The sequence below is a fragment of the Coregonus clupeaformis genome, chromosome 27, assembly GCF_020615455.1.
Source record: "Coregonus clupeaformis isolate EN_2021a chromosome 27, ASM2061545v1, whole genome shotgun sequence".
In the NCBI taxonomy this organism is placed as follows: domain Eukaryota; kingdom Metazoa; phylum Chordata; class Actinopteri; order Salmoniformes; family Salmonidae; genus Coregonus; species Coregonus clupeaformis.
The window spans coordinates 11,499,076-11,511,081 of record NC_059218.1 but is presented as its reverse complement, the minus strand read 5'-3'; positions in this window follow the sequence as shown (position 1 = coordinate 11,511,081).

The window sequence follows — 12,006 nt, the reverse complement described above, 5'->3', positions numbered from 1 at the left end:
GGCCCCATTCATTCTTTCCTTTACACGGATCAGTCGTCCTGGTCCCTTTTCAGAAAAACAGCCCCAAAGCATGATGTTTCCACCTATTATTTGGATGCAACTCAGCAATCTTTGTCCTCCAAACACGACGAGTTGAGTTTTTACCAAAAAGTTCTATTTTGGTTTCATCTGACCATATGACATTCTCCCAATCCTCTTCTGGATCATCCAAATGCACTCTAGCAAACTTCAGACGGGCCTGGACATGTACTGGCTTAAGCAGGGGGACACGTCTGGCACTGCAGGATTTGAGTCCCTGGCGGCTTAGTGTGTTACTGATGGTAGGCTTTGTTACTTTGGTCCCAGCTCTCTGCAGGTCATTCACTAGGTCCCCCCGTGTGGTTCTGGGATTTTTGCTCACCGTTCTTGTGATCATTTTGACCCCACGGGGTGAGATCTTGCGTGGAGCCCCAAATCGAGGGAGATTATCAGTGGTCTTGTATGTCTTCCATTTCCTAATAATTGCTCCCACAGTTGATTTCTTCAAACCAAGCTGCTTACCTATTGCAGATTCAGTCTTCCCAGCCTGGTGCAGGTCTACAATTTTGTTTCTGGTGTCCTTTGACAGCTCTTTGGTCTTGGCCATAGTGGAGTTTGGAGTGTGACTGTTTGAGGTTGTGGACAGGTGTCTTTTATACTGATAACAAGTTCAAACAGGTGCCATTAATACAGGTAACGAGTGGAGGACAGAGGAGCCTCTTAAAGAAGAAGTTACAGGTCTGTGAGAGCCAGAAATCTTGCTTGTTTGTAGGTGACCAAATACTTATTTTCCACCATAATTTGCAAATAAATTCATTAAAACTCCTACAATGTGATTTTCTGGAAAAAAAATTCTCAATTTGTCTGTCATAGTTGACGTGTACCTATGATGAAAATTACACAATTGGTGGCTGACTAAATACTTTTTTCCCCCACTGTTTACCCATCTGAAGGTGTGACTTTAAAAAAATAAACAGACCACCGCTGACGAATCAAACCATACCAAGTTACAGTAACCTATCCCAACCTTCCCACGGAATGTAAGCACTACAGATCCTCTGCTTCTCAGAGGTGTGACAAGTTTGTGGGGTTGATGAGCTAATGCAGCATTCCTGAGAAACACAAAAGAATACAGTGTTTATAAGAGTCAGGTCGGAGGCTGGGCCGTCTGCATGCTTCCCAGCCTAAACAGTTCGGGAAGAGTTTGTGCATATATTATGATGATATTTTGTGACGTTTCTGTTCGTTTTGGACTTCGGTGAGGGTATAGAAAAAAAAATCTGGATGCAAGCAGAAGTTCGGAGCTGAAGTCTATGCCTCTTCATTGGTGATTGCTCAACAGTTGGGATTCTTCAATAAAGTCTTTGTTGTCATTCAATGAGATGACTCATTTACATGCAACATTTTCCGTTGAGGAATACTTCACCAAAGGTCTTAGTTAGATCAAAATTGCGCGACTAAGATCTCCTCTGCAAAAACATCAAAATTAATGACAGATTTCTTGAGTTATCTTAGATTAATTCTAACTATTTTGAAGAAGAGAATAGTGGCTACGTCATCTCAAAATGGACAAACAGAACTATTGCCGCTTTTTTTCTTGTTTTTCAAGCTCAGGTCTTTTAAGGGAGTATGCGAGCACACTCGTTCAGTTTGGCTAGCCGAGTTCTGCTAGGCGCCAGCCGAACTGAAGCATGCTGTCGCCTTAAGGCAGTCTCCAAATCTCTCCTCTCCTCTGTGATATGATGTCATGTCATATCACCCATAGAGATACATATTTCCATAACGCTATGATGTCATCCTTGTCTTGAAAGACAAGGAAAGCCTGGATGAAATAGTTCAACTAGTCATCTTCTATCTGCTTGTTGTGCCCTTTCCTTTATAAGGGTGACAAACTCATTTGTTGCAGATTAATGTTGTCTCGCTGTTAATTCACCATGAAACCAAACCCATATTGAACTGAATCATTTTCCTACAGTATATACCCTTATTTACTAGAAATCTGATAGTGAGGCCATGGATTTAAATGTAGTTGGTCTTACTGTAAAGAAGTGTCATTTTAAAATATGGTTCAGATTATACATTTTGTTATAAAATTATTTGGGCTGGCTGTAAACCAAACAAAGCAGCCCACAGCAGACATAACACTTGACATCAAAGCCCTGCTCGTTATGTAATTTAACACCAAATATCTAAGAAGGGCTTTGAACACCAAGACTTGTTTTATTCTTTACGAGTCCTAATGCTGTAAACGTTCTAGAGAGCATAGATCATTTATTTTGTTATTACAGTCAAACTTTAATTCAAAGCGTTCATTTTGAAGCTCATTCCCTGTTGGAATTACATAGGCTTTTTATGAGCCGCCCTCTCTGACACCACTGATAAATAAAGAGATCCACAGGCCTATTGCATCTGACCCAACTAACCCACGGAGCACAAGATGGAGGGGATTTCATATACCTACTCAAACCCCAGGTCAATGGACTGAATGAAGTTGTCAGAGGACTAATACACTAATACAACACTAACACAACAGAGGAATTAAAGAGATAAATCTCTGATCCGAACATGTCCATGAGAATTAGAGATGCTCCCAGCCTCACCCCTTTAATTGCTGGGACTACAGTGGCTTTAGAGGGTCAAGAGAGGGTCATTAAAATACTGGTCTTTATAATAACAGTCTATGTTATGAAAAGGGACCTAAGGTCACTGATAATATCCTCTCACTGGGTGTTGAGTACTATGCCTGTCTGATGACTAAACTTCCTGTTGAACGTGGAATGAGGGAGAGCTCAGTTTGTTGTTTTGGAAAGTTTGTTGTTTTGAAAGTGTATTGAAAAGTTTCTTAGTAGCTAGCTAACTTTTGAGTTTTGATCCCGTGACACAGTTGCTGGGACTGCTACTCTCTGTCCAGTGATCGTGCCGACCAAGGCCGTGTCTGAAGAGCTATTTGGCGTAGCAGCTAGCCTAGCTGCTAGCTAGCTGCCTATCAAGCTAGCATGTTTTTCTTGAAGGTCTTTTCCATAATATGTCTATCTCTGATAAGCTACCCAGGAATGGGCTGAAAATTGCCCATATTAATATATGTAGCCTTAGAAATAAGGTTCATGAAATCAATAACTTGCTAACATTAGATAACATTCATATATTAGCCATTTCTGAGACTCACTTAGATAATTCATTTGATGATACAGCAGTAGCAATACAAGTATATAACATCTATAGAAGAGACAGAAATGCTTATGGGGCGGTGTTGCTGTATATATTCAGAGCCATATCCCTGTAATGCTTAGAGAAGATCTTATGTCAAGTGTTATTGAAGTGTTGTGGTTGCAGGTTCACTTGTCACATCTAAAGCCTTTTCTTTAAGTGCTAACAGTCAGTATCTAAATAATATGTGTGAAATGCTTTGTAGTGTATGTGATGTAAACAGAGACGTCTACTTTCTTGGGGACCTGAATATTGACTGGTTTTCATCAAGCTGTCCGCTCAATAGGAAGCTTCTCACTGTAACCAGTGCCTATAATCTGGTTCACGTTATTAATCAACCTACCAGGGTGTTTACAAACACAACAGGAAAAATATCATCCACATGTATCAATCACATTTTTACTAATATTGTAGAACTTTGTTCTAAAGCTGTATCCGTACCCATTGGCTGCAGTGATCAATATACAGTGAATTCGGAAAGTATTCAGACCCCTTGACCTTTTCCACATTTTGTTACGTTACAGCCTTATTCTAAAATGTATAAAATAGTTTTTTTCCCCTCATCAATCTACACACAATACCCCATAATGTCAAAACAAAAACAGGTTTTTAGATTTATTCAGACCCTTTGCTCAGTACTTTGTTGAAGCACCTTTGGCAGTGATTACAGCCTCGAGTCTTCTTGGGTATGACCAAGCTTGCACACCTGCATTTGGGGAGTTTCTCCCATTCTTCTCTGCAGACCCTCTCAAGCACTGTCAGGTTGGATATGGAGCATCGCTGCACAGCTATTTTCAGGTCTCTCCAGAGATGTTCAATCATGTTCAAGTCCGGGCTCTTGCTGGGCCATTCAAGGACATTCGGAGACTTGTCCCGAAGCCACTCCTGCATTGTCTTGGCTGTGTGCTTAGGGTTATTGTCCTGTTGGAAAGGTGAACTTTCACCAGTCTGAGGTCCTGAGCGCTCTGGAGCATGTTTTCATCAAGGATCTCTCTGTACTCTGTGTCTGTCTATCCCTGTTCTCTCCTCTCTGCACAGGCCATACAAACGCTTCACACCGTGTGGCTGCTGCTACTCTAATCTGGTGGTCCCTGCGCGCACGACCCACGTGGAGTTCCAGGTCTCCGGCAGCCTCTGGAACTGCCATTCTGCGGCCAACAGGGCAGAGTTAATCTCAGCCTATGCTACCCTCCAGTCTCTCGACTTCTTGGCGCTGACGGAAACATGGAGTACCACAGAAAACACTGCTACTCCTACTGCTCTTTCCTCGTCCGATCATGTGTTCCCGCATACCTCGAGAGCATCTGGTCAGCGCGGCGGTGGCACAGGAATCCTCATCTCTTCCAAGTGGACATTCTCTCTTTTCCCCCTGACCCATCTGTCTATCTCCTCATTTGAATTCCATGCTGTCACAGTCACTAGCCCATTCAAGCTTAAAATCCTTATCATTTATCGCCCTCCAGGTTCCCTTGGAGAGTTCATCAATGAGCTTGACACCTTGATAAGTTCCTTTCCTGAGGATGGCTCACCCCTCACAGTTCTGGGTGACTTAAACCTCCCTACGTCTGCCTTTGACTCATTTCTCTCTGCCTCCTTCTTTCCACTCCTTTCCTCTTTTGACCTCACCCTCTCACCGTCCCCCCTACACCGTCCCCACCTACTCACAAGGCAGGCAATACGCTTGACCTCATCTTTACTAGATGCTGTTCTTCTACTAATCTCACTGCAACCCCCCTCCAAGTCTCCGACCACTACTTTGCATCCTTTTCTCTCTCGCTCTCCTCCAACACTACTCACTCTGCCCCTACTCAGATGGTAATGTGCCGTCGCAACCTTCGTTCTCTCTCTCCCGCTACTCTCTCCTCTTCCATCCTATCATCTCTTCTCTCTGCTAAGTCCTTCTCCCTCCAATCTCCTGATTCTGCCTCCTCAACCCTCCTCTCCTCCCTTTCTGCATCTTTTGACTCTCTATGTCCCCCATACTCCTGGCCGGCTCGGTCCTCCCCTCCTGCTCCGTGGCTTGATGACTCATTGCGAGCTCACAGAACAGGGCTCTGGGCAGCCGAGTGGAATGGAGGAAAACTATACTTCCTGCGGACCTGCCATCTTTTCACTCCCTCCTCTATACATTTTCTTCCTCTGTTTCTGCTGCCAAAGCCACTTTCTACCACTGTAAAGTTCAAGCCTCTGCCTCTAACCCTAGGAAGCTCTTCGCCACCTTCTCCTACCTGCTGAATCCTCCTCATCATCCCCCTCCCACCTCCCTCTCTGTGGATGACTTCGTCAACCATTTTGAAAAGAAGGTTGACATCCGATCCTCATTTACTAAGTCAAATTACACCACTGGTCCTGCTCACACTGCCCTACCCTATGCTTTGACTTCTTTCTCCCCTCTCTCTCCAGATGAAATCTTGCGACTTGTGATGGCTGGCCGCCCAACAACCTGCCCGCTTGACCCTATCCCCTCCTCTCTCCTCCAGACCATTTCTGGAGACCTTCTCCCTTACCTCACCTCGCTCATCAACTCATCCTTGACCGCTGGCTATGTCCCTTCCGTCTTCAAGAGAGCGAGAGTTGCACCCCTCCTCAAAAAACCTACACTCGATCCCTCCGATGTCAACAACTACAGACCAGTATCCCTTCTTTTTCTTCTCTCCAAAACTCTTGAGCGTGCCGTCTCTAGCCAACTCTCCTGCTATCTCTCTCAGAATGACCTTCTTTATCCAAACCAGTCAGGTTTCAAGACTGGTCATTCAACTGAGACTGCTCTTCTCTGTGTCACGGAGGCTCTCCGCACTGCTAAAGCTAACTCTCTCTCCTCTGCTCTCGTCCTTCTAGACCTACCCAGGGCTCAGTTCTAGGCCCTCTCCTATTCTCTCTATACACCAAGTCACTTGGCTCTGTCATATCCTCACATGGTCTATCCTATCATTGCTACGCAGATGACACACAATTAATTTGATCCTTTCCCCCTTCTGATAACCAGGTGGCGAATCGCATCTCTGCATGTCTGGTAGACATATCAGTGTGGATGTCGGATCACCACCTCAAGCTGAACCTCGGCAAGACGGAGCTGCTCTTCCTCTCGGGGAAGGACTGCCCGCTCCATGATCTCGCCATCACTGTTGACAACTCCATTGTGTCCTCCTCCCAGAGTGCAAAGAACCTTGGCGTGACCCTGAACAACACCCTGTCGTTCTCCGCTAAAATCAAAGCGGTGACCCGATCCTACAGGTTCATGCTCTAAAACGTTCACAGTGTATGACCCTACCTTACACAGAAAGTGGCACAGGTCCTAATCCAGGCACTTGTCATCTCCCGTCTGGATTTCTGCAACTCGCTGTTGGCTGGGCTCCCTGCCTGTGCCATTAAACCCCTACAATTTATCCAGAACGCTGCAGCCCGTCTGGTGTTCAACCTTCCCAAGTTATCTCACTTCACCCCGCTCCTCCGCACACTCCACTGGCTTCCAGTTGAAGCTCGCATCTACTACAAAACCATGGTGCTTTCCTACGGAGCTGTGAGGGGAACGGCACCTCCTTACCTTCAGGCTATGATCAGATCCTACACCCAAACGAGGGCACTATGTCCATCCACCTCTGGCCTGCTAGCCCCCCTATCTCTACAGAAGCACAGTTCCCGCTCAGCCCAGTCAAAGCTAATCACTGCTCTGGCACCCCAATGGTGGAACAAGCTCCCCCACGACGCCAGGACAGCGGAGTCACTGACCACCTTCCGGAGACACTTGAAACCCTACCTCTTTAAGGAATACCTGGAATAGTATAACAGTAATACTTCTACCCCCCTCCCCTCCACCCCCCAAAAAAGTGGGTGGTTATCCCACTGGCTATCCTAAATTGAATGCAACAATTTGTAAGTCGCTCTGGATAAGAGCGTCTGCTAAATTACTTAAATGTTAAATGTTACTTTGCTCCGGTCATCTTTCCCTCAATCCTGACTAGTCTCCCAGTTCCTGCTGTGAAAAACATCCCCACAGCATGATGCTGCCACCACCATGCTTCACTGTAGGGATGATGCCAGGATTCCTCCAGACGTAACGCTTGGCATTCAGGCCAAAGAGTTCAATCTTGGTTTCATCAGACCAGAGAATCTTGTTTCTCATGGTCTGAGAGTCCTTTAGGTGCCTTTTGGCAAACGCCAAGTGGGTGGTCATGTGCCTTTTACTGAGGAGTGGCATCCGTCTGGCCACTCTACCATAAAGGCCTGATTGGTGGAGTGCTGCAGAGATGATTGTCCTTCTGGAAGGTTATCCCAGATCTGTGCCTCGACACAATCCTTTCTCAGAACTCTACGGACAATTTCTTCGACCTCATGGCTTGGTTTTGCTCTGACATGCACTGTCAACTGTGGGACCTTATATAGACAGGTGGGTGCCTTTCCAAATCATGTCCAATCAATTGTATTTACCACAGGTGGACTCCAATCAAGTTGTATAAACATCTCAATGATGATCAATGGAAACAGGATGCACATGAGCTCAATTTCGAGTCTCATAGCAAAGGGTCTGAATACTTATGTAAATAAGTGATTTCTGTTTTTTATATTTAATAAATTTGGAAACGTTTTCGCTTTGTCATTATGGGGTATTGTGTGTGATTTGATGAGGATATATTATTTTTTAATCCATTTTAGAATAAGGCTGTAATGTAGCAAAATGTGGAAAAAGTGAAGTGGTCTGAAAACCTTCTGAATAGCAAGTGGGTATAACCAGGAAAGTCAAAGTTCCAAAAGCTGGGCCTAAAATAGTGCATAAGATTTTGCTGTGACATGGATGGTCTGATGTGATCAATAAGGAGCATCCAGCTGCTGCACTTGATGAATTTATGTAATTGCTTCTTCCAATTATTGATAAACATGCACCTGACTATTATAACTGTTAATGAGGAATTGAAAACTGTATGGTTGAAAGAAATGGGGCAAAAGGAATGGCTAATACAGTAAGTCTGGCTGCATGTCTGGCTGCACATCTGATTGGCTGATTTACTGCGAATTGAAAAATGATGTGACCAAACTCAACAAAAAGAAGAAGAAAGTGTATTATGAAGCTAAGATCAATGATATAAAGAATGATGGAAAACCACTTTGGAGTACTTAAATGAAATTATGGGCAGAAAGACCAATTCAACTCAGATGGCTTATTCATCAGAAAACCATTTGATGTTGCCAATTATTTTAATGATTACATCATTGGCAAAGTGTGCAAACTTAGCCAGGAAATGCCAACAACGAACAGTGAGCAATTGTATTCATACATAAAAAACTAATAATGAAAGAAAAGCATTGCAAGTTGGAATTTTGTAAAGTTAGTGTGGGAGAGGTGGAAATAGTATTGTTATCGATCAATAATGACAAACCTCCTTGCATTGACAACTTAGATGGAATGCTTCTGAGGATGGTAGCTGACTCTATAGCCACTCATATCTGTCATATCTTTAATCTGAGCCGAGAGGAAAGTATTTTTCCTCAGGCCTGCAGGGAAGCCAAAGTAATTCCGCTACCCAAAAGTGGTAAAGCGGCCTTTACTGGTTCTAACAGCAGACCTATCAGCTTGCTGCCAGCTCTTAGCATACTGTTGGAAAAAAATGGTGTTTGACCAAATACAATGCTATTTCTCTGTAAACAAATTAACAAGAGACTTTCAGCATGTTTATAGAGAAGGGCACTCAACATATACTGCACTGACACAAATTACTAATTTTTTATTGAAATAAATTGATAACAAGAAGATTGTGGGAGCTGTACTGTTAGATTTCAGTGCAGCTTTGATATTATTGACCATAACCTGTTGTTGAAAAAATATATGTGTTACCTCTGCCATATTGTGGATTCAGAGCTATCTATCTAATAGAACTCAGAGGGTTTTATTTAATGGAAGCTTCTCTAATGTCAAACATGTAAAGTGTGGTGTACCGCAGGGCAGCTTTCTAGGCCCTCTACTATTTTCTATTTTTTACCAATGACCTGCCACTGGCATTAAACAAAGCATGTGTGTCCATCTATGCTGATGATTCAACCGTATACGCATCAGCAACCACAGCTAATGAAGTCACTGAAACCCTTAACAAAGAGTTGCGGTCTGATTTGGAATGGGAGGCCAGTAATAAACTGGTCCTGAACATCTCTAAAACTAAGAGCATTGTATTTGGTAAAAATCATTCCCTAAGTTCTAGACCTCAGCTGAATTTGGTAATGAATGGTGTGGCTGTTTAACAAGTTGAGGAGACTAAATTACTTGGTGTTACCTTAGATTGTAAACGGTCATGGTCAAAACATATAGATTCAATAGTTGTAAAGATGGGGAGAGGTCTGTCCGTAATAAAGAGATGCTCTGCTTTTTTCACACCACACTCCAAAAAGCAAGTTCTGCAGGCTCTAGTTTTGTCTTATCTTGATTATTGTTCAGTCGTGTGGTCGAGTGCTGCAAGGAAAAACCTAGTTAAGCTGCAGCTGGCCCAGAACAGAGTGGTACGTCTTGGTCTTCATTGTAATCAGAGGGCTGATTTAAATACTATGCATGCCAGTCTCTCTTGGTTAAGAGTTGAGGAGCGACTGACTGCATCACTTATTTTTATAAGAAACATGAATGTGTTGAAAATCCCAAATTGTTTGCATAGTCAACTTACACACAGCTCTGACACACACACTTACCCCTCCAGACATGCCACCAGGGGCCTTTTCACAGTCCCCAAATACAGAACAAATTCAAGAAAGCGTACAGTATTATATAGAGAGCCATTATTGCATGGAACTCCGCTCCATCTCATATTGCTCAAATGAACAGCAAACCTGGATTAAAAAACAGATAAAGCAACACCTCACGGCACAACACCTCTCCCCTATTTGACCTAGATAGTTTGTGTGTATATTGATATGTAGGCTACGTGTGCCTTTAAAAAAAATTACATTGATGTATTTCTGTTCTTGTCTATTCATGTTCTGTATTATGTCATGTTTCATGTTTTGTGTGGACCCCAGGAAGACTAGCTGCTGCTTTTGCAACAGCTAATGTGGATCCTAATAAAATACCAAATACCTTGATTGGACCTTCTGTAGATGCAGTAATGAGGCAGGTCAAATTGTGTTAAAACCCCCCAGTAGACACATACATATGGTTGGAGTGTTCTTAAGCCAGGCAATCGGCTTGGTTTGCATTCACCTGCTGATCTGGCCCTCCCCTATTGCCAAACTGTGTCCTTACCCAGCCAATCCTTCTGCATGTGGACAAACTGTGAGTCACTATGCCCTAACCAGGCAAAACATTAGTTAGCATAGAATATGTAGCTACAACCAATCCTACGATCAACTTCTCTACTGATATGCACGTGCGTACATATGCCGGCACGCACAAAGAAAATGTATTGTGTTCTGTCATAGTGCCTAAACAGACTTATTGCTGTTTGATGTGGGTGGCCATTGAGCCAGTAACTGAAAGGTGGCTGGTTAGAATCCTCAAGCCGACAAGGCTCTGTCGATGTGCCCTTGAGCAAGGCACTTAACCCTAATTGCTCCTGCAAGTTGCTCTGGATAAGAGTGTCTGCTAAATGATGCAAATTTAACTTTTGGGATTGTGCTTTATCAGGCATTTGTTCATTTGTGAGCCAGACTGACTGGGAGCAATCATGTTGAACTGTTTTTCTGGCACAGCACTTTATGAATATACCCAGCTTTACTGTAGCTACTGGCAGTAACAAAGACACACAAAACACTCACAAACACTACTCTCTATCTTCATTTCTACACAATACACACACATAATGCATATCATTCTTCAGTCGAGAAGCTCTTGACAACTGAAAGGCCATGACTACCTTTTGGCATGAGATACTGCAGTAATTGTAGCCTGTAAACTTGAGGAGGAGGAGAAGGGGGAAAGTAGTTATGAATTGTAATAATTCTTGAGAAAAGTGAGTTTTGCATTTCCTTGATCCAGTAATAGGAGATTATTAATAGACACATATTTCCCATGACATAATTGAACTCTGTCTTTCAAAGAAAATCGTATTCCTCATACTGCGGCATTGTGAAACCTGTGTCATGTTTCCGCATAGCGGAAGGAGAGTACTGTAAGTGTATTTTGGAATGAGTTTTGGAGTGCGTTCTCTAGTGAAGGATTATGAATGATAGAGAGAGTTCACACAGGAACTTATCCTTGGGTGGCATGAACATTCCTCTCAACATTCCTAACACTTAGTACAGAATGGAGACTACATGTATCTCCTTACCTGTTGGTGCACATGATGACAGTGTAAGTCACGCTATACCACTCAGAACATAAACCGAAGGGAGGAAGAGAAAAAAGAGAAGAGGAAAATCAACGGACAAAGAGAGTCTTGTGTCAGTACCATCCCATTAGCTGTCAAAACAGTGTTGATCATTGATCTGTAACACAGTGAAACACTCAGCGTTTGGCAGATATAATGTTATTGAGAGATGTCAATAGATAGTGCACATACACTGAGTGTACAAAACATTAGGAACACCTGCTCTTTCCATGACAGACTGACCAAGTGAATCCAGGTGAAAGCTATGATCCCTTATTGATGTCACCTGTTAACCTCTTAAGGATCTGACCCTTTTTTTCAATTTTCGCCTACAATTACATACCCAAATCTAACTGTCTGTAGCTCAGGACCTGAAGCAAGGATATGCATATTCTTGATACCATTTGAAAAACACTTTGAAGTTTGTGGAAATTTGAAATTAATCTAGGAGAATATAACACATTAGATCTGGTAAAAGATAATACAAACCAAAAAACAT